The following is a 19263-nucleotide window of genomic DNA, read 5'->3' as shown; positions in this document are numbered from 1 at the left end:
GTGATGATGACGATGAAAATTAAATTGAAAGCTAGTTAAATCCATCCGGATGGTACAGTATTGGTTTCGGTAAGTTCCCAAATAATTTCTAAGCTCGAATTTCTTGAATTCAATTTTTTATAAAGAGAATTAATATTTGGCTAAACAATAAATTGGCATATTAAATATTTTGTAAATATATAAGGGTGGAACGTGAACTTTTAATTTTGGCAAAAAAAAATTTATATGACATTTTATTTAAAATAAAGTTCTATTAATATAAAAAAATATGACTTTTTTGTAATTTCAAAATTTCCAAAAACTCTACTAAGATTTTAAAATTTTTATAAATTTGTAGTTATTAAAACTTCAGGAGAAGTAGTTAAAATTTCTGAAGTCTCAAGGAAAATCAGTGTTTTTGTCTATAACATTTAAAAATATTAATTTTATTTTTATTTTATTTTATTTTTTTCCCCACTCATTAAAATGATGAATATATTCTATCTTATTTTTAGGCTTGTACTTCTCTTTCTTTCTTTGCTCAAGTGCTAGAGTTTAAATAAATATTTTTGAATTTTAGCTTTACAAACAATAAATCTTGACACTCTTTCGAGAATTTTGTAAGGCTAATTGATCTAATAGTAACTTTTACACTTGAATTTAATGTCATCTTTTACTAATTATGCTCTATTACTTCAAAAGGATGACTTGTGATTTTTATGACCGCAAGGTCACAAGTTCGATTTTCCCTTAAAACATTACGTCGATAAATTATCAAAAGTGCATCAATGGACCGACGGTTTTTACCTCTCGAGTTTGGTACCGCACCATAGTATCCAAACTTTGGACACTATGGTGGTTGCAGGTTCCAAATTATCAAAAAATAAAATAAAAATAAAGGCCCTTATAAGTATACTTCTTCCTTCTACTTCAATTTCTTTTATGATTTACTCAATTTTTTAACATGATCATTTCAGAAAATATTTTATCTGGTGCGCTATTGTGAATCAACTTTTAAAAAAAAAAAAATTAATAGAACTCAAGAATTTGCTGTAGGTGAAAATTACGTTCCGTGTAAATTACTCTAATGTGACACTTGGGAAAGAGGCATGCATGCATGGTTTTAGTTGGGCCATGTACGTAGGCACGTGGACCACCGCCTCCTACCACCAGCCCAATTGACTATCTTGAATTATCGGCAATGAGTTTGGCGTGCTCCTTTCTTAATTGAAGGTTAAATTAATATATAATCCTCTAAGCTAAATCATCAATTTAGGCAAATTTCATTTTTGATCGAGTATTCAATTTGAGATGTCGATTTATATTAAAAGTCTTGAGTTCAAATTTTATGAGTAAAAAATTATGTTACATGAAATATATATTATAACTCAAATTCGAAATAATTAAACTTCTAATAAAAAATATATAAAATTACATACATTTTTCTTTGTTCCAGGAAAAATGGAAATATATATTCTAGGTCATTGATTCTAAAAAAAAAAAAAATGAGCTAGAAATTGGAATATTAGACCTATTTAAACGTGGAAAATATTTTTTTATTTTTTAAAATATTAAAGGAAATTATTTCTAATTCTAAACTGTTATACAAAAGATTAAAAATAATATAAGTTTTTTTTTTTTATCTAAAATGATATGAAATAATAAAAAAAAACAAATAAAGTGAATTTAAACTTTTTAAAAAATTCATCAAAAAATATTTTCAATTTTTAAAAAAAAAAAAAAACTTAACAGACCTATCATATTGCATAAAGGAAGAAAAAAGCGAGAGGATGAAGTTTTTCTATAAAATTTTGACAAAAGAAGAAAACTTTAAAAAAGAAAAAAGAAAGAAAATATTTTCCCTTTTCCCCTCAAAATTGAACTTTTAAAAGATATAGAAATTTGTCAATATAATTATCTCTTTTTGGTTGATTTTTGTTTTTTTCCTTTAAAAAAGAAAAAGATGAATCGTGTATTTTCTTTTATTTTTACCATACCTTTTTTTTTTTTCGTCGCTTTTCCTTCGATTAAAAGATAATCTTAAATTTTATCGCTTGGTAATGATCGTCAATATCTTAATAATTGAACTTTTTTGTAATCCTTAATTATTAGCAAACACTAAATTGGTTCCCCATCAGCTAAATTGTTAGGTCGATTCTTCCTTTAACTACTGATAATTACAATCAACTAGCTTACTCATTAATTTATTTATTATTTGATATATTTTTCAAATGCCCAAATCAATTCGACTACCTTAGCTTCCGAAGATATATTACCACAAATATGTTTATTCCTCAATTTATCTTTTAGAATTATCATCCACCTTAATATTCTGATTCTAAAAATTTTTATTTTTAAATATTTTATTTCTTAGTTGCTCAAAACTCTAACTCACCGAACCTATCTAGACTTGCATACAAACAATAAAACTTTTACTTCAATTCTAAAGCTCCATTTGGAACTTGAAAAGTATTGGGTGAAGGAAAGGAAGATATCAAAGAATTTACATTTTTCATGGATGGTTATCAAGGAATATATATATCAAATTTAGAAACAAAATTTTGATTTTAAACGTTATTAATATTTAATTTTTCTAAATTTTTAGTTTTATTAAAATAAATTTTTATTTTTGATAATATTTAATGGAAAAAGAAAATATAAGAAAATTTGGGTTTCTTTCTTAATTTTCTTTCCGTTTCCCAAGCAAAAATCTTGATGCAAACAAATCCTAAGAGTATTTTAGGATCAAACAATATACCTAAACCACTCCTCAATTTTAACCAACCTATATAACCCTGTATATTACATCATTTTCAATTTCTTCCTTAACTTACATAATAGATTCATTGTCGAAACCTACTAGTGTTATTAATTTTTTAAAGATTGAATTTATTTTTTCTCCAATATTCCCCCTAGTGTAACTAAAAGTTATATTTGTATATTTGTATATTATTTTTATTTATCTTAAAACCTTTAAATTCTAAAGTTTTTCTCCTTATTCTAACTTAAATTCTACTATATCTTTAGTTTTATAGGTAAAATCCAATAATATCCCCTAAGTTTTCCGAATGTGACACTCTTATCTCTTTTAAGTTTTTGAAAAAAAAAAAACTCCCCTAGATTTAATTTTTTTTAAAAAAATAAATATTTTATTAATTGAAACTATTAGACAATCATTAAGTCTAACAAAAATAAATAAAAATTATCTTCAATAAATTGATAATTTTACCCTTTCATTCAATTTTGATAAGACAAATTAATAAAATGACGTATTAAATTAGGAAAACTAGTCAATTAAGTACAATAACTTATAAATGAATTAAACACCCAACAATTGATTTCGAATCAACTAGTTGATATAAACATGATGACATAATTAAATTATTCTTTATAAAATTAAAAACATATAAAAATAAATAAATAAAACTAATAATTCAAGAAGACTTGGAAAATTATATTGTTCCAATATATTTGTTCTGTACATTTCATGCAAATTAGATGACTAAATATATTTTAAAAAATAAATATAATTTAAAAATTGATTTGAATTTACCACTTGGTCAAATTGCAGCACGCTTTTTGGATCTAATTGAATACCATATTCAATAACATAACAAAAACAAAAAGCTACGAATTGCCTCAAACAAATATCAATCTACTTATAAAAAGTTAAACTTTATTTACCCATTTAGCATTCATTTTTTTTATAAATAAAGACTAATATTCAATTTTATAATTCTAGTTTATAATGTATGAGTTTTGAAATTTTAATTTATGTTTTTTTTTTCTAACAATTGGTTACTTGAAATTTAAAATATTAAACAACATTTCTTTTGTTTTACAGTCATTAAAACTTTGTGAAAATTACATCTAACAAACATTTTCTATCGTTCTAATTACTAGGTATTTTTTTTATAATTTATCAGTAATTTTTATTTTTTTTCATATATTTCTTTTAAAAAAAATAAAATAATAATAGATTTTTTTTTTTATATTAAATGATTAGATCAACTAGCCCAGTCAATTCAAGAATTGGTTAGATCTCCAATTCACTTAGTTTTCAAAACATTATACCAACCTATTTTCTCTATTTAATTTATTAAATTGATATAATTTTTAAATATCATTTTATTATGGAAAAAAATATATTTTTCCCCATATTTACTTAAACGTAGGCCAATGATCATCTAATAAAAACTTAATTTTATCAATAAAATTGAATCTAAAGAAATTTTTTTTTGTAGTTTTTAAAAAGTCAAGAATGGAACACCATATTTAGAAAGCTCAAGAAACATTGCTAAATTTTACTTTAATTTTATTAGTAAAAACAATATAATTAACAAACAACATATGCCATGAAACCTCATTATATATTCTCCTAATTTCATCCGCAAGCAAAGTTTTGATGTACACCTATTGCAATTGAGAATTTCCTAAGCTCTTTGCCAATAGTCTTAACACTAGTTATCATTTAGCATACATATCAACATCTACATATCCACTATACACCCTTTTCGATCTTCCCTAAGCACTTGGTAAACTTTCTCTAATTCAAAAAACCTTGTGCAAGTCTATCTTCCTTTTTCTCAAACTATTCTATTTATATAAATGGATATAATTTCTAATCCCTTAGACATAAGACCAAATGGGATTTCTTAAAATTGTATGCAAGTTCGTCTTCTTTTTCCCAAACTATTCCATTTATACAAATAGATATAACTTCTAATCTCTTAGACATGAAACCAGATGAATTTCTTAGACATCAAACCAAATGGATTTCTTGAAATCCTCGACATAAAACGAAACGGATTTCTTAGACATACACCATCATCTGCAACAATCGCCAACCGCAACAACAATACCAAGCAAGCCCTTGGACCAGGCTTCATTTAATCACATTCGCACAGCTAAAAGTATAGTAAACATTGTTTTATTAACTTTTCTGAACACATTTATGCAAATCTATACCTATCTACACAACATTTGTGCACAATTATATGCCCAAACTTTATTACTCAAATCTCCCAACCTGACACATCTACCCACTACCCTTGATCTTTCAAAATTCAGCCTAAATTTGGATCATCCAAGTTGGTGAAATGAGCAAAATATATTTCAACTATAGTGAACTCCCTTCAAATTTCCAAATATCCTAGTTCTTGCCAAGCCCAGAGACTAGACCACAGAAACCATAATGGGGGATGACTAAAAGAGTTTCCTGATTTCCTTCTGCATCTGCAATCACTTCACTATTGTAATGGTAATATTCAAAATCCTAGCCGAGATTTCCCTTTGTTTTTGGTTTTTTTTCCTGAAAACAATAATTTCATTCCCATTGCAGTAAATGGCATTAAGACCAAAAGCTCAGGCTGTTTTGATCTCCCTAGCAACCTTACTCTGGGCCTTGGAAAAAAAAAAACACTTTCTGAAAGTAGGAAAGAATCAAAATAGCTGAGGCACCCACATAGAAAGGCTCAAGGCAATTAATAAAACACCATTCAAGAATTGATTAAGATAAATAAAACAAGAACTTTCTTGAAAAGCAGATACAGTGCAACAGCCGGTGGGGCTAAAAAGAAGTCTACAATTGCATGCAGCGCAATATTTATGCACACGAAAAGACAACGATCAAGGGTTGTAAAAGTTCCAACCTTCCAAATCGGGAGTCGGCATTGGTAAAAGTTGGTAACTTAGAGAAAAAAAGGGTTGTAATAAATTCCTCTGTACCAAGTCAAATGATACACTACCATTTTCACACTCAGAATGCAACTCAGGCAACCCTTATCATAAGATGGGAATCACAAATATTAAGGTATGCTAACTAGGTATGCTCACCCTGAAATCTGCTTTTCTTAGAACCTCCTCAGTAGTTACTTCAAACTCTGGCCTTAAAGGTCCACGTACGCCTGGTTTTTTAAGATCAAGATCCTGCATAGAGCCGTTCAACACATAGATGAGAAAACTGTAAACAATAAGATGGTACATAAAATGATGATAATAATAATAATAATAATAATAAAGAAAAACCAAAAAAAAAAAAATGGTACATAAAGGGACTAAATGAAGAAACAGGTGGTCCTTGAGGACTAATAATCAAAGTACTGCTACATAAGGTAAGCTATAAACAAATAATAAATCAACTTTCATAGGAAACACAGAAAACACAAGCAATGCTGGACCAGCGCCCAAATAAGACTAGAGAGCATTTTCTCCCTGCGACAGTTCATGTTGTAATTTAGTAACAAATTGGTTGCTATATATGTGCATATATATTGATGGAAGAACTTTTTGTCTAAATATACAATACATTAAACAATTAGATAACTTCTGTAAGTGTTTCTATTTTCTAGAAATTTTTACAATTATCCATGAACAACTTTAAGCCGAGTTGGGAGTATGGAGTTTGATCCTTAAATATGGATTTGTTACATTTGCATAATGAAAGCAACAATGACTATCTAGAACTTGGAAGGTTCTGTTTCTTGGTGGGGAAGTGAGAAACATGATATGGCACACATCCTATAAAACGGAGAATGCTAGGGGTATACTTACATAGATATATATATTGGTGAAAAATATGCAATGACACTTGTGTATTTTGGAGAGCATGTCAGGGTTTCAAAATCTGGAAGAGATTTTCTTTCATGAAATAGATTAATAAGTGAATAGAATAGTAAAAAGAAATAATTCTGAAACTTTAACCAATATAAAATATGTAAATTAAAAGAAAATATTGAATTGAACTTTGGATTGTTAAATTTAGTGTGTTCCAAAATGAAAATGTACCATGTTTCATAACAATTGCATCAATTCATAGCTAAATTAGAGTTCTAGTGTTTTATGTGATTGTTAGAATACCACTTGATTATGTTTTATGGTGATTGTTAGAATGCCACTTTATTATGTAAAAGCTTAAGTTGTTAGGTTGTGGGCCAATAATGTACATCAGGCCTTAACACTCCCCCAAACATGCAGCCTGACAGCACATGGAGAGATAGACAAATGAAAAAAACACCCATTATAGGGAATATGATAATTCTCAACAAACAAATAATAAACACAGGCAAGAAGACTAGAACCTAAGACCTTTTGGTAACCAGCTCAGTTACCATATTAGAACAGCACTTTACCTAAAAGTTGAGACTGTTAGGTTGTGAGCCAACAATGTACATCAGGCCTTAAGAGTAACTATGGGATGTAACACACTCGGTGCACAAGTCTCTCAACCCGGAAGGGCAAAATGATGCACACAATCTTACCTTTATGCTTGGAGGAGACGGTTCCCCTTATTTGAATCTACGACCTTCATGTTGGATGTAACCCCCTTAATGTTAACCCAAGGCTTGCCCTCTCAGATAAAAAAAAATTCTATTTTTCTTTTTCTCAAAACCACATAATTCTAAATTCTAAGGCTTAAAATTCATGCTCTCAAATGTATCATTAGTCTATTTATGACACAAATAAACAAAATTCATATCAAGGCATAGACTATTACCAGTTGAACACGCACAAGGCCATTTAACTAACATGAAGACAAATTCAATAAAATAATTTATTGCAAATGCACACACACAAATCTCCCTGAAGTGACAGCATATATTCTACATATAATATAGTTAATTTCATATTTTTGTTTTCCTCACATTATGCAGTGTAAATAGTATATAGAACTAGGATCAATCACAAATGTGGTTGGGTGCTTGGGTGGAAGCTATGGAAGGTGCTTGGGTGAATCCTCAACCCATTCACCCCACTTCTCCAAATCTCAAGAAAATTCTTGGCAAATCAGAATTGATAAGCAGAAATGAGAAGAGAAATTATGCACAGCATTCTTCATTATCTAGACTAGCATAAATACAAGTAGAGCCTTGACCATTAAATGTGCCTAGGGAAATGACTATTTCTGACTACAGCTGTTTCTGACTTCTCTAGACTTAAAAGACTTCAGAGTTGAAAGACTTCATAAATAAACTTCGGAACTACTCATAAATGAACTTTGTAATGAATATAGACTTGGGATTTGGGAACTATCACACTTGGCTAGACCATAATAATGACACAAGGATACCAATAATTAATAAGTATTGTTGCAACTAACTAGGCAGAGAGTGGAATACTTCTAGAAAATACTAGTTGATGGTTCAAATACATCATTCCCCCTTGTTAGAAGAAGCTCACCTCGGTGTGAGGCATCATCTTTGACGGTTCACATATCTTGGCACCTCTCCATATAAGATCTTGTTTTCTTATCCCAGAGTTACAATGGTCGGGCTTTCATTTTGACATGACAAGAAATCAAATATGAGTATCAATTTTTTTGCTTTAATTTCCTGCACCTTAATCGTCGTTTTCACCCCATCTTCTCCCTTGTAGTCATTTTTGGAGATTTTTTCCCATAGGGATTCATCTTGAGGACTACAATTTGCAGGCCAAGTTCTCACATGATCCTTTTTGAACTTGCAGTGATAGATTAGCATATTCCTTTTAACTCATGCTTGCAAAATTCCTTCAAGCTCATTGAACATCATGCACATTTCTAGCATTCTTGGCCCCTAAAACATGTTTTTGTTGTTGTTCAACTCTTGATTCAGCATCGATAACTACATCGTCAATTCCTTGTACAATATGCTGATCGTAAATAGCTTTGTTGTGGTGGTAACCATTTAACGAAAAAGGTCAACAATATTGACATGTCGCTTTTGTTGTTACAACACTCATTTCTATATGGTCAATAAATGAACCAAGAGTTTCATCTGTTATAACTTGATTTTCAATTGAGGAAGCACTTAGTAGCTCCATTAAGCCCTTCTCATTCTGAGTGACATGTTGGTTTGTTTTGTCAAAACTAGCCTGCACTTCATCCTTCTCCTTTGGCTCATCAACATCCTTCATGGGCTTTAAAACTACCTTCTTCTTCATGGGCTTTTGGAAGAGGTTACCTGGAGCCAAGGTACAGGGTGCAAGGCAAAGGTGCAGGCCTCATGAAGGTGAGATGCAAATTTATTAAAATTATCAGCAAAATGCCCTATATAACGGATTATTGATTGTAAACACATTAGTCCTATAATTGAATTTAAAATATTAAAACATTCAAAATGAATGTTATCACATTAATTTTCAATAATATGAGATGTTCACGCCATGATTCCAAAAAATAGAAGCAGAAATAAGCAGCAGCAAAAATAGGGGAAAAAAAGCAAAACAGAAGCAGTGCAGCTCTGACTGAAGAAAATCCAAGAAAAACACCCTATTGGGGTTAGATCATGGGCAATTATCACACACAAAAGAAAATAAACATCCACAATGTAACACCGGAAATTACGTGATTCGGTCGAATCGACCTACGTCCACAGAGCACACACCACTGCACTATACTGGGAGAAAAAATACAAGGAGCCTCACTGCTCAACTCTCTCTGTCTCTTTCTCTCTCTCTCTCTCACCACAACTCTCTGCTTTGCACACACACTCTCTGTGCACAATACAACACTTCTCACAGCTTACACTACACAACACATCTGCACAATCTCCACACACATATATATATAGGGAGTAATATTCAAAGAAGGTGGCTGCAGATTTCAGCATTGTCTGCAGAGGTTGGTGGCCACCAGTCTTCAATGTCAAAGCAAACGGCTGGGCTGGTGCGGCTTTCGGCGACTCCACACCTCTAATTTCAACAATCTCCCACTTGGAGACAGAGACAGCATCTCAACTAGTGTATAGGCAAATGATGTGCTCATGTTTGTCTTCAAGCATGAAGACCAACTGAAGTTGAGCACAACTTCAGCTTCTCTGTAGTCACCACCTTCGTCAACATGTCAGCTGGATTTCTGCTACCTTGAATCTTTTTAAGTGTCAGTACTGCATCCTCTAATAGAGATCTGATGAAGTGATAACGCAATCCGATATGTTTAGTTCTGGAATGAAATGTAGAGTTTTTTGTCAGATGTATCGCACTCTGACTATCGTTGTACAAAACATTCCTCTCCTACTTTAACCCAAGCTCTGTCAACAAACCCTGAAGGCAAATCATCTCTTTGCTGGCTTCTGTCACTGCTACGTACTCAGCTTCTGTAGTGGATAGGGCAACAATCTTTTGTATCTATGACATCCAACTAACAGCTGTTGTGCCAAAAGTGAACACATATCCAGTGGTGCTCATGCGGTGATCAATTTCACCAGCAAAATTGGCATCTACATACCCTTTTGACTTTCAAGTCTTCTTTGCTGAAACATAAGCACTTATCAACATTGCCTCTGAGGTACCTGAAGATCCACTTCACTGCTTCCCAGTGAGTCTTCCCTGGATTAGACATGAATCTACTGACTGCTCCCACTGCTTGGCCAATGTCCGGTCTGGTACAAACCATGGCGTACATGAGACTTCTAATGGCTGAGGCGTAAAGTACCCTAGCCATGAAGTCATTTTCTTCATCTGTCTAGGGAACCTGATCCTTGGAGAGGCGAAAGTGTCTTGCCAAAGGTATATTTACTGCTTTGGCGCTGCTCATGTTAAACCTCTGTAAAACATGGCTAATGTACTCCGACTGAGATAATGTTCCCTGTTGCTTATCTCTGGAGATTCGCATCCCAAGTATCTGCTTCACTGAGCCTAAGTCCTTCATGTCAAACTCCATTGACAATTGCTTCTTCAATTTCCTGATCTCTTCTATATCTGGTCCTGCGATCAGCATGTCATCCACATATAATAACAGAATGATATAGCTATACTGATACCTCTTAAAGTAGCAACAGTGATCGGCGTTACACTTTAGAAAATCATTCCTATGCATAAAGCCGTCAAATTTCCGCTACCATTGTCTGGGAGCTTGTTTGAGACCGTACAAGCTTTTTTTCAATCTGCACACCAAATTCTCTTTACCTTTCTCTAAGAATCCTTCTGATTGATACATGTAAATTTCTTCATCAAGATCACCGTGAAGAAACGCAGTCTTCACATCTAACTGCTCGAGATATAGGCCCTCTGAGGCAACAATGCTTAAGATTGATCTGATGGTTGTAAGTTTTACAACTGGTGCAAAGATGTCGGTGTAGTCAATTCCTTCCTTTTGCTCGAAGCCTTTAACTACCAACCGAACCTTGTACCTCCTGGAGCCGTCATGCTCCTCTTTGATTCTGTACACCCACTTGCTGTGAAGGGTCTTCTTACCTTTGGGCAACTCAGCTAGTTCCCACGTTCTATTGGAGGTGAGGGACTTCATCTCGTCCTTCATCGCAAGCTCCCACGGGCAACTCAGCTAGTTCCCACGTTCTATTGGAGGTGAGGGACTTCATCTCGTCCTTCATCGCAAGCTCCCACTTGCTTATATCTGCCACCTGACATGTTTCATCATAGCATTCAGGCTCTCCTCCATCTGTAAGAAGTAAGTAATCTATATACCTTCTGCTTGGTACATGGGGCTAAAAAAATCTCCTAAACTCTGGAACTGGAGTAGGAGGCGGTGGTGCGACGATCTGCTCCACTGGTTCCTCCGCCTGAGGATTCTCGGCATTCTGCTGTTGTGTCCCGACACATTTTGGGACATCATCCATATCTACATAAGTTGATTCTCTCTGAACTAGTTCGGTGGATTCTGTTGTGTGTCTGTCTTTGTACATCACCTTTTCGTTGAAAATCACGTCTCTGCTTCTGATCAACTTCTTGTTTTCATCATCCCAAATGCGATACCCATATTCATCTTCACCGTAACCGACGAAGGTGCATTTTCGGGACTTAGGATCAAGCTTGTTTCTGACATGATCACTGATATGTACATATGCAACACAACCAAAAACTTTCAAATGTGAAAGTCTCACCTCTTTTCCGCTCCATACTTCTTTTGGTATACGGTGGTTCAAAGGTACTGATGGACCCCTGTTAATCAAGTACATTGCTGTGCCAACTGCTTCTGCCCAGAATTGCAATGGTAAGTCTGACTGTATACGCATGCTTCTGGCTCTTTCAGTCAACGTTCGGTTCATTCACTCTGCTACACCGTTGTGCTGAGACGTACCTGGCACAGTTCTTTCCATCTTGATACCGTGCTCGTAGCAGAATTTCTTGAACCCAGTGTCTTGATACTCACCACCGTTATCTGTTCTCAACTTCTTGATTCTCAAACCAGTTTCGTTTTCAACCATAGCTTTCCATACCCTAAAAGCATCAAATACTTCCGACTTATACTTCAAAAAATAAACACATACCTTCCGAGAGTGATCGTCAATGAACGTGACGAAGTAATTCCTTCCGCCTATGGATGAGACAGGCATCAGTCCCCATACATCTGAGTGGACTAGTTCTAGTCTCTCCTTCTTTGGGGCACGGGATGTTTGTCTAGAAACTGACCCTTTTCTGTTTTCCAAATATGCAATCCTCAAACATGTCAATCTGCACTGACTGTAGACCACTCAATTTTCCCTTTGAGTGCATCACCTTGAGTCCTTTCTCGCTCATGTGACCGAGTCGTTGGTGCCATATGTTGCTGTCGTCATTTCCTGCAGCAACTGAAATAGACATGGAGGCATTGGAGGTTAGATAAAGTGTTCCGCTTTTCTTACCTTGCACAATCGTTAGTACACCCTTTGAAACTTTCCATTCATCGCCAATGAATGTCATCGTGTATCCCTCATCTACCAGTTGACCAACTGAGATCCAATTCTTTCTCAGGTTTAGAATATGTCTGACATCCTTCAACTTCCATACTAACCCGTTTATATTGATCTTCACAACTCTCTTGCCAGTTATATCGCAAGGTTGATCGTTGCCAAGGTACACCTTACAAAAACTACCTAGTGTGTAACCCTCTAGACAATCTCTGCAGCAAGTGGCATGAAATGAGGCCCCGGAGTCTAAGACCCAAGACTCCTGCTTGCTCTCCATAGAGCATATCAATGCATCTTTTTCTCCTGAGGAAGAGGCGAGATTTGCTTCTGTCTTCGCCTCAGATTCCTTTCTCGGACCTTTGCACTGATTTCTGAAATGTCCGGCCTTTCCACAGTTCCAGCACTCAACGTTCTTTGTGCCCTAGGAACCTCTGGGATTTCTGGATTTAGATTGCCGATCCTAGATCTGCCGCAATTGATTGATCGTCCATTCCCGCTTCCTTTTTCTTGGCTTTCCACGTTCAAAGGTAAACTTGAAGTGGAGACATTGTTCGACTGCATTCTGATCTCTTCCGTCAAAATTATGCTAATAACCTCATCGTACTTCAGCTTCAATTTTCCTGCGGAGCTACTGATCGCAGTGACAAAACCTTTCCAACTCTTAGGCAGCTGACTGAGAATCAGTAGGGCACGGATCTCACTGTCAAATGTAATTCCAACCGAGGCAAGTTGATCCAACAGCTCGTTGAAATTATTCAGGTGTCTGCTGAAACTTTCACCTGCAGACATGCTCATGGTAAACAATCTTTTCATTAGATGTACCTTATTCGTGGCTGATGACTGCTTGTACATATTAGATAGCGCATCCATAAGGGACTTGGTGGTTGTCAAGTGCTTGATGTTGAAGACAACAGACTTTGCCAACATCATTCTAATAGCTCCGAGAACTTTTCGGTCAAGCAACTCCCACTCGCTCTCCTTCACGGATTCTAACTTCTCCTTCAGTGGTAAGTGCAACTCCTTACCAAACAAATAGTCCTCAATCTGCATTTTCTAGAAACCGAAATTTGTGTCGTCAAACATATCGATCTGAGAGCTTTTTTCGTTCGACATCTCGATTCGCTGATCTAGATACGGAATTAGCTCAAACGGATAGCACAGTTGGATCCGGAATGGCCGAAAACCCTAGAAATGGCTTAAGTCGTTTGAAAAACGGACCTGAAATAGCTTCGAAAAGCCTGGTCAAACCCTCGGTCAAATATGGTCAACTTTGACAGAATATTCCTCACTGATGGAATATTCTTGATGGCGTTAACCGACGCCGTTAGCTTACGTGGCAGCATGGGGCCCACCGCTGATGTGGCACTGTGGGGCCCACCTACTGGCGAGTGAATGTGGGGCTCACTGTGGGTCCCATTTGCTGGCGTGGCGTGAGCCCGAGCTGGCGTGGCGGCTAACTCAGCTGCTGACTGGGCGGCTTACTCGGCACCACGTGGAGCTGACTGAGCGCGGGTCGCGGTTGACGTGTCCGATGACGTGGACCGTCTTCTTCCTCCCGCTGATTCGTCGGGCATTTGCCGGCGCGTGGCTGCGCGTGGAGAGAGCTGCCGACTATCTACAGGAGCGTGAAGGTGCGTGGAATGTCCCCCAGACGTTGGCGGCACGTGTAGGCGCATGCGGCGTCGTATGAGGTCGTTTGGAGCTCCGGTTGCCACCGTTAGCTTCATCTCGACGAGAGGAATGCGGTGGTGGCCTCAAAATTGAATTTTGAGCTACTGGACAAAGGCTCGAATCTAAGAATTTTTCTTCGATCTGGCAATTTAATTCCAACCACGCTTTGATACCAATTGTTGGGGTTAGATCCTGGAGCAACTATCACACACGAAAAAAAATAAACATCCACAATGGAACACCGGAAATTACGTGGTTCGGTCGAATCGACCTACGTCCACGAAGCACACACCACTGCACTATACTGGGAGAAAAAATATAAGGAGCCTCACTGCTCAACTCTCTCTGTCTCTTTTTTTCTCTCTCTCTCTCACCACAACTCTCTGCTTTGCACACACACTCTCTGCACACAATACAATACTTCTCACAGCTTACACTACACAACACATCTGCACAATCTCCACACACACACATATATATATACAGAAGAGGGAGTAAAATTCAAAGGAGGTGGCTGCAGATTTCAGCATTGTCTGCAGAGGTTGGTGGCCGCTGGTCTTCAATGTCAAAGCAAACGGCTGGGCTGGTGTGGCTGTTGGTGACTCCACACCTCTAATTTCAACACACCCGCTTCCAGGGAAAAAATTAAAAATTAAAACAGCTCAGCTTCCAACAAAAAAAGAAAAAAAAGGAAAAAAAAAAGTCAAAAAGAGAGAGAACATAAAAAAGGAGCTCAGAGCAGCAGAGAAGGCAAAGAGGAAGTAGAAAACTGAGAGCAGCAGAGCAGAATGCTAAGGAAAAAGGAGCAGAAATTCCCAAAAACACAAAAGGGACAGAAAAAGGGAGAAAAATCAAAAGAGGGGGGGGGGGGGGGGTTGGTCGCAGAACAGCGCAGCAGGTCAGCAGAAGACGGAAATAAGATAGAAGAAATATGAGAGCAGTTGAGCAGGCATGCTGCGAAAAAGTAGCAGAAATTCTATAAAAACAGGAAGAAGAAGAAGAAGAACAACAACAACAACAACATAACCACCGTCCCCACCATAACCACGATTGCCAATGCAGCAAAAAAAAAAGGTCTCAAGACATCTTATCACCCTTCTCCAGCCACCGTCACCACCCTGCTCCAGCCACCGTCACCACCCAGCACCGCCATAACCACCGTCCCCACCATAACCACCGTTGCCACCATAACCACTGTAAAAACAAAGCATAACCGCTGTAAAAAAAGAGTCACGCCTGCAACCGCATAAACAGGCATTTTCCAAGATTTGGGAGGGTGATTAAGTTCATCCCTTCCCCTTTCTATTGTATTTTTCTTTTGAGAGGGAGGATTGAAGCCTCTTGCTTCTCGTTCCTTTAATATAATTTTACCTTCTTTTAAAAAAAGAAGAAGAACAAACAAACATGAGGAGAAGAGTTTGGTCGATCAAGATGAAGAAAAGACTGAGTTGACCTTCAATTAAAGCTTGAGAGTTGGCCTCAAAGAGTTGGCCAATGGGTGAAGCTCTACCTGTATCATAACATATCTTTTTTCTATTGGAGAGAGAATGCTATCTTGCTAAGAGTAAAAAGATATTAGACACAAGTAACATATTATATTGTATTTTTCACCTTTTTATACAATCACACAACCAAATCAGATGGCAGAGATTTAAAGAGAAGGAAAATATATATAATAAATAAAGCAAAGTGTAAGGTAAAGACGTGTGAGGCATGCCTCGTGCCTCACTGCACCTCACTGCACCTCTTCAAGTTTGCCTCTCCTTGAACCCTATGCAGTGCAAGCCTCATCGCTTTATTGTGCCTCACTTCTAGGCATGTCTCAGGCACGTCTTTGACTACTATGAGGCCATTTGGTTGGAGAGGAATGCTCGTATTTTCTTGAGAAAGAGGATGTCTTGCTCTATGATCTGGAATTGGATACAGTGTCTGGCTTTCTTGCGGGCTTTTGCAGATGGTTGTTTTAAACATTATTCTTTTTCTGATTTTAAGCATGATCGGGTTGCAGAACTGTTTTGATATTTTTGCTGTATTTATTTTCTGATTTTTATCTCTTTAAGGAGGATTTCTTATGCTCCCTTTTTTTCTCCTCTCAGTAAAATTTCTTTATCCAAAAAAAAAAATCTTCTTGTCAACATTTTTGACATAGAAAGAGCAAGTATTGTTATGCTCGTCATGGATAGCATTTTGGTCATTTTGCCAAGGATGAACAAGTAGAATATGGAATGACATCAATACTACATCAACACCAAACAAATTCTTCATAAGAGAGTCCGTTTGAAAAATTAACCATGCACCTACTTCTCACAAATACTTCCTCCCTTTTATGGGACCATAGAATATGATACAGTCATGGGTGTTCCACAACTTCAAGATTCAATTTTTTCCACCACTGCTTCAGCAAGCAGATTTTGCTACTGTCATTGTCTACTAACTTACAAAGCCTTCGTGCTGTGTTTCTTGTTCTAAAGTAGGTTCTCTGCATCATCGTTTATCTGAATATTTTCACAATTTATGCTTTGCTCTTCTTTAGAGCTTGCTATTACCATATGACCCATTCGATAAAACTCATCAATGAAGGTCTTCCTTCTAGTTGCAATAACAAAAGGTTTCCTTGACAGACAAAATAATCTATATTTGAAATATAGATGGGCAGCCATTTTAATAATTGAAGCTTCAATGAGATATGAGCATGCATTTCAACAAACAAAACAAATGAATCGCAAATCAACTCATCATATGCTCCTAGCTTGTTACAAATGACCTTAACATTAGCACCCCCCAGGCCAACAAGCTGCAAATCAAACTTCACTGAATGGTTGTAATGAGCTTCTGCACAAGTTTCTCCAAACAAAATGACAATCAACTCCAATGTGTTTTGTCTGTCACGGAAGACTGGATTGGAGGCATTATGAATGGCAGCTTGATCATCACACATCAACACATAGATCAAGAATATGTATAGCACATAGGAATGGAATAGAATCGAGGGGAATGGAATGAAATTTATCACTCAATTTTTTCATTTATGTCTATTCAAATTTTCATTCCACTCCTTTCCTACTCCCACTCCATCGGCAAACCAAACATGGTACCAATTCTTCCAACATGTTCTTCAACCAAACGAGTCCATATGTAGTGTGAGCCCATAGTCCTATACTCTAACTAAGCACTTAACATGGCCACCACAATTTATTTCTATTTCTTTCGGGAAACCAAAGTACCCAATTGTGGATCTTTTGTTGTCAAAAGGTTACCTGGCCCAAGCTACATCTATATATCCCTGAATATAAGTGTAACCCGATGTGACCCTAATCCAAACATAGGAGACCTACCAGGTGCAATTTGAGATATCGCAAGATGCAAATTATTGCATCCTATTGGCTTGTTTTCGGAGAATGAAGAAATTAACTCTCAACACTTGGAACGAAAGATATATCCGATCGAGAGACTAGAGGATAATTCAACTTTCGAACGAGTCTCTGATACCATCTACATCAAGCAACAAGTCACCTACATCTAGCACTAACATTTTTTTTGTTAGGATCCGTAAGTGTATTAATAGGTTTGGATCCTAATAGCTCAGTTTCATCTAAAAGAACGAGAACATACTTCCTCTGTTACAAAGTTGTTCACATACGATATTTGGATACTTTATACCTAAGAACAATGTTTTAAAAGGCGAAGGCATCAAGCGGGGTGTTTTAACCCTTAAGAATAGGGTTGGAAAAACGGGTTCACAAACCGGGTTCAAGAGGACTGTAAACAGGTTGGGTCATAAACGGGTTGGGTCGTGAACGGTTTGAGGCTAAACGGGTCACAACTATATAAACCCTAACCCGTCCGCTTAATAAATGGGTCACCCGCGGGTCACCCATTTAAAAAAATAATTTATTTATTTCAAATTTTTATGACAATTTTTTTTACAAAAAACAAACAAACAAAACTCTAGAACCTGCAGAGACCCATATGGCCATGTTGTACAGCATTAGCCCAAACCCAAACACAATTACACAACAAATACAAAGCTTCTAGAGGATCTGCTCCTCCATAGTCCACACCTTCTCTCTTCCGCCGGCTCTCGTGAAATCCGGTTATCAGAGACTAAGACTTCTTCTACGAAGCATCCACGCCGGTTCTCGACGAAGCAGAGAAAATAGGGATCTTGAGGGACGAAGCCTGCCACAACCTCCTCTTCGCCACTTGCTTCAATTGCTTCGGCAGGCTAAAGATCTACTTCCCCAAGGTGCTGAAATGGATCGGCCGCGCCAGTGTTCAGCTCCACACGCGACTGGCTGAGGAGATCAGATCTGCTGCTAGATCCAACGGTGGGAAGGTGACGATGGCGGCGATGGAATAGATGTCGTTGATGAAATTCATCGTGTATTCTGAATCGAACCAACGGTGCTGTTACAGTTCTCAAGGGTGAAGCGAGACCTGGTGAGTGATAATCGAGAGCCACGACACGGCATTCGAGGTGAAGGAAGGTGATGGCCGTGAGCTGAGGCCTGAGGGAGAACCAGGGAGTCACCAAGTCAGGAGATGGGGACCTGGGTCAGTGGGTTAGGGTTTATATATATATATATGAATGGGACTCAAATAAACCGGTCACCCAACGAGTGACCCGACCCAAACCCGGGTTGACCCGTTTATAAACGGGCGGGTCACAGGTTGACCCGTTTATAAACGGGTTGACTTCCACAAACTCGGACCCATTTTAAATGGGCGGGTCCCGGGTGACCCGACGGGTCTGGACCCGTTTTGCCAAGTCTACTTAAGAGTCAAGGTGTAAACCTTTTGAGAATTTTAGTTTTAGGTAAAAATATGTAACTAAATTACATATATTTTTAAAACAAATAAAAAATTAAGAAAATCACAAATGTAATGTAAGCAAAGAAATCAAATATAATTTTCTTACTACTTGTTGGAAATTCAAAAATTGCTAACTTGAATTCATCACATAAATCATGACAAGAGATAACTGTAGTGCCCCGACCGTCTACTCGGG

At 36.6% G+C, this 19263-nt stretch overlaps 1 long non-coding RNA gene across 1 annotated transcript in view; it reads right to left on the bottom strand.

The window, feature by feature from the left end:
* Positions 1–5462: 5462 nt before the first annotated feature.
* LOC131149089 (uncharacterized) overlaps positions 5463–19263 on the bottom strand; it is a 32778-nt gene continuing 18977 nt past the window's right edge. Inside the window, exon 3 of the long non-coding RNA XR_009135127.1 lies at positions 5463–5907. This is a non-coding gene — a long non-coding RNA (uncharacterized LOC131149089). The remainder of the gene's footprint in view (positions 5908–19263) is intronic.

This window comes from Malania oleifera, chromosome 2, assembly GCF_029873635.1.
Source record: "Malania oleifera isolate guangnan ecotype guangnan chromosome 2, ASM2987363v1, whole genome shotgun sequence".
Classification (NCBI taxonomy): Eukaryota; Viridiplantae; Streptophyta; class Magnoliopsida; order Santalales; family Ximeniaceae; genus Malania; species Malania oleifera.
Note: the sequence above shows the minus strand (reverse complement) of the source record. Positions and strands in the feature narration are given on the sequence as shown.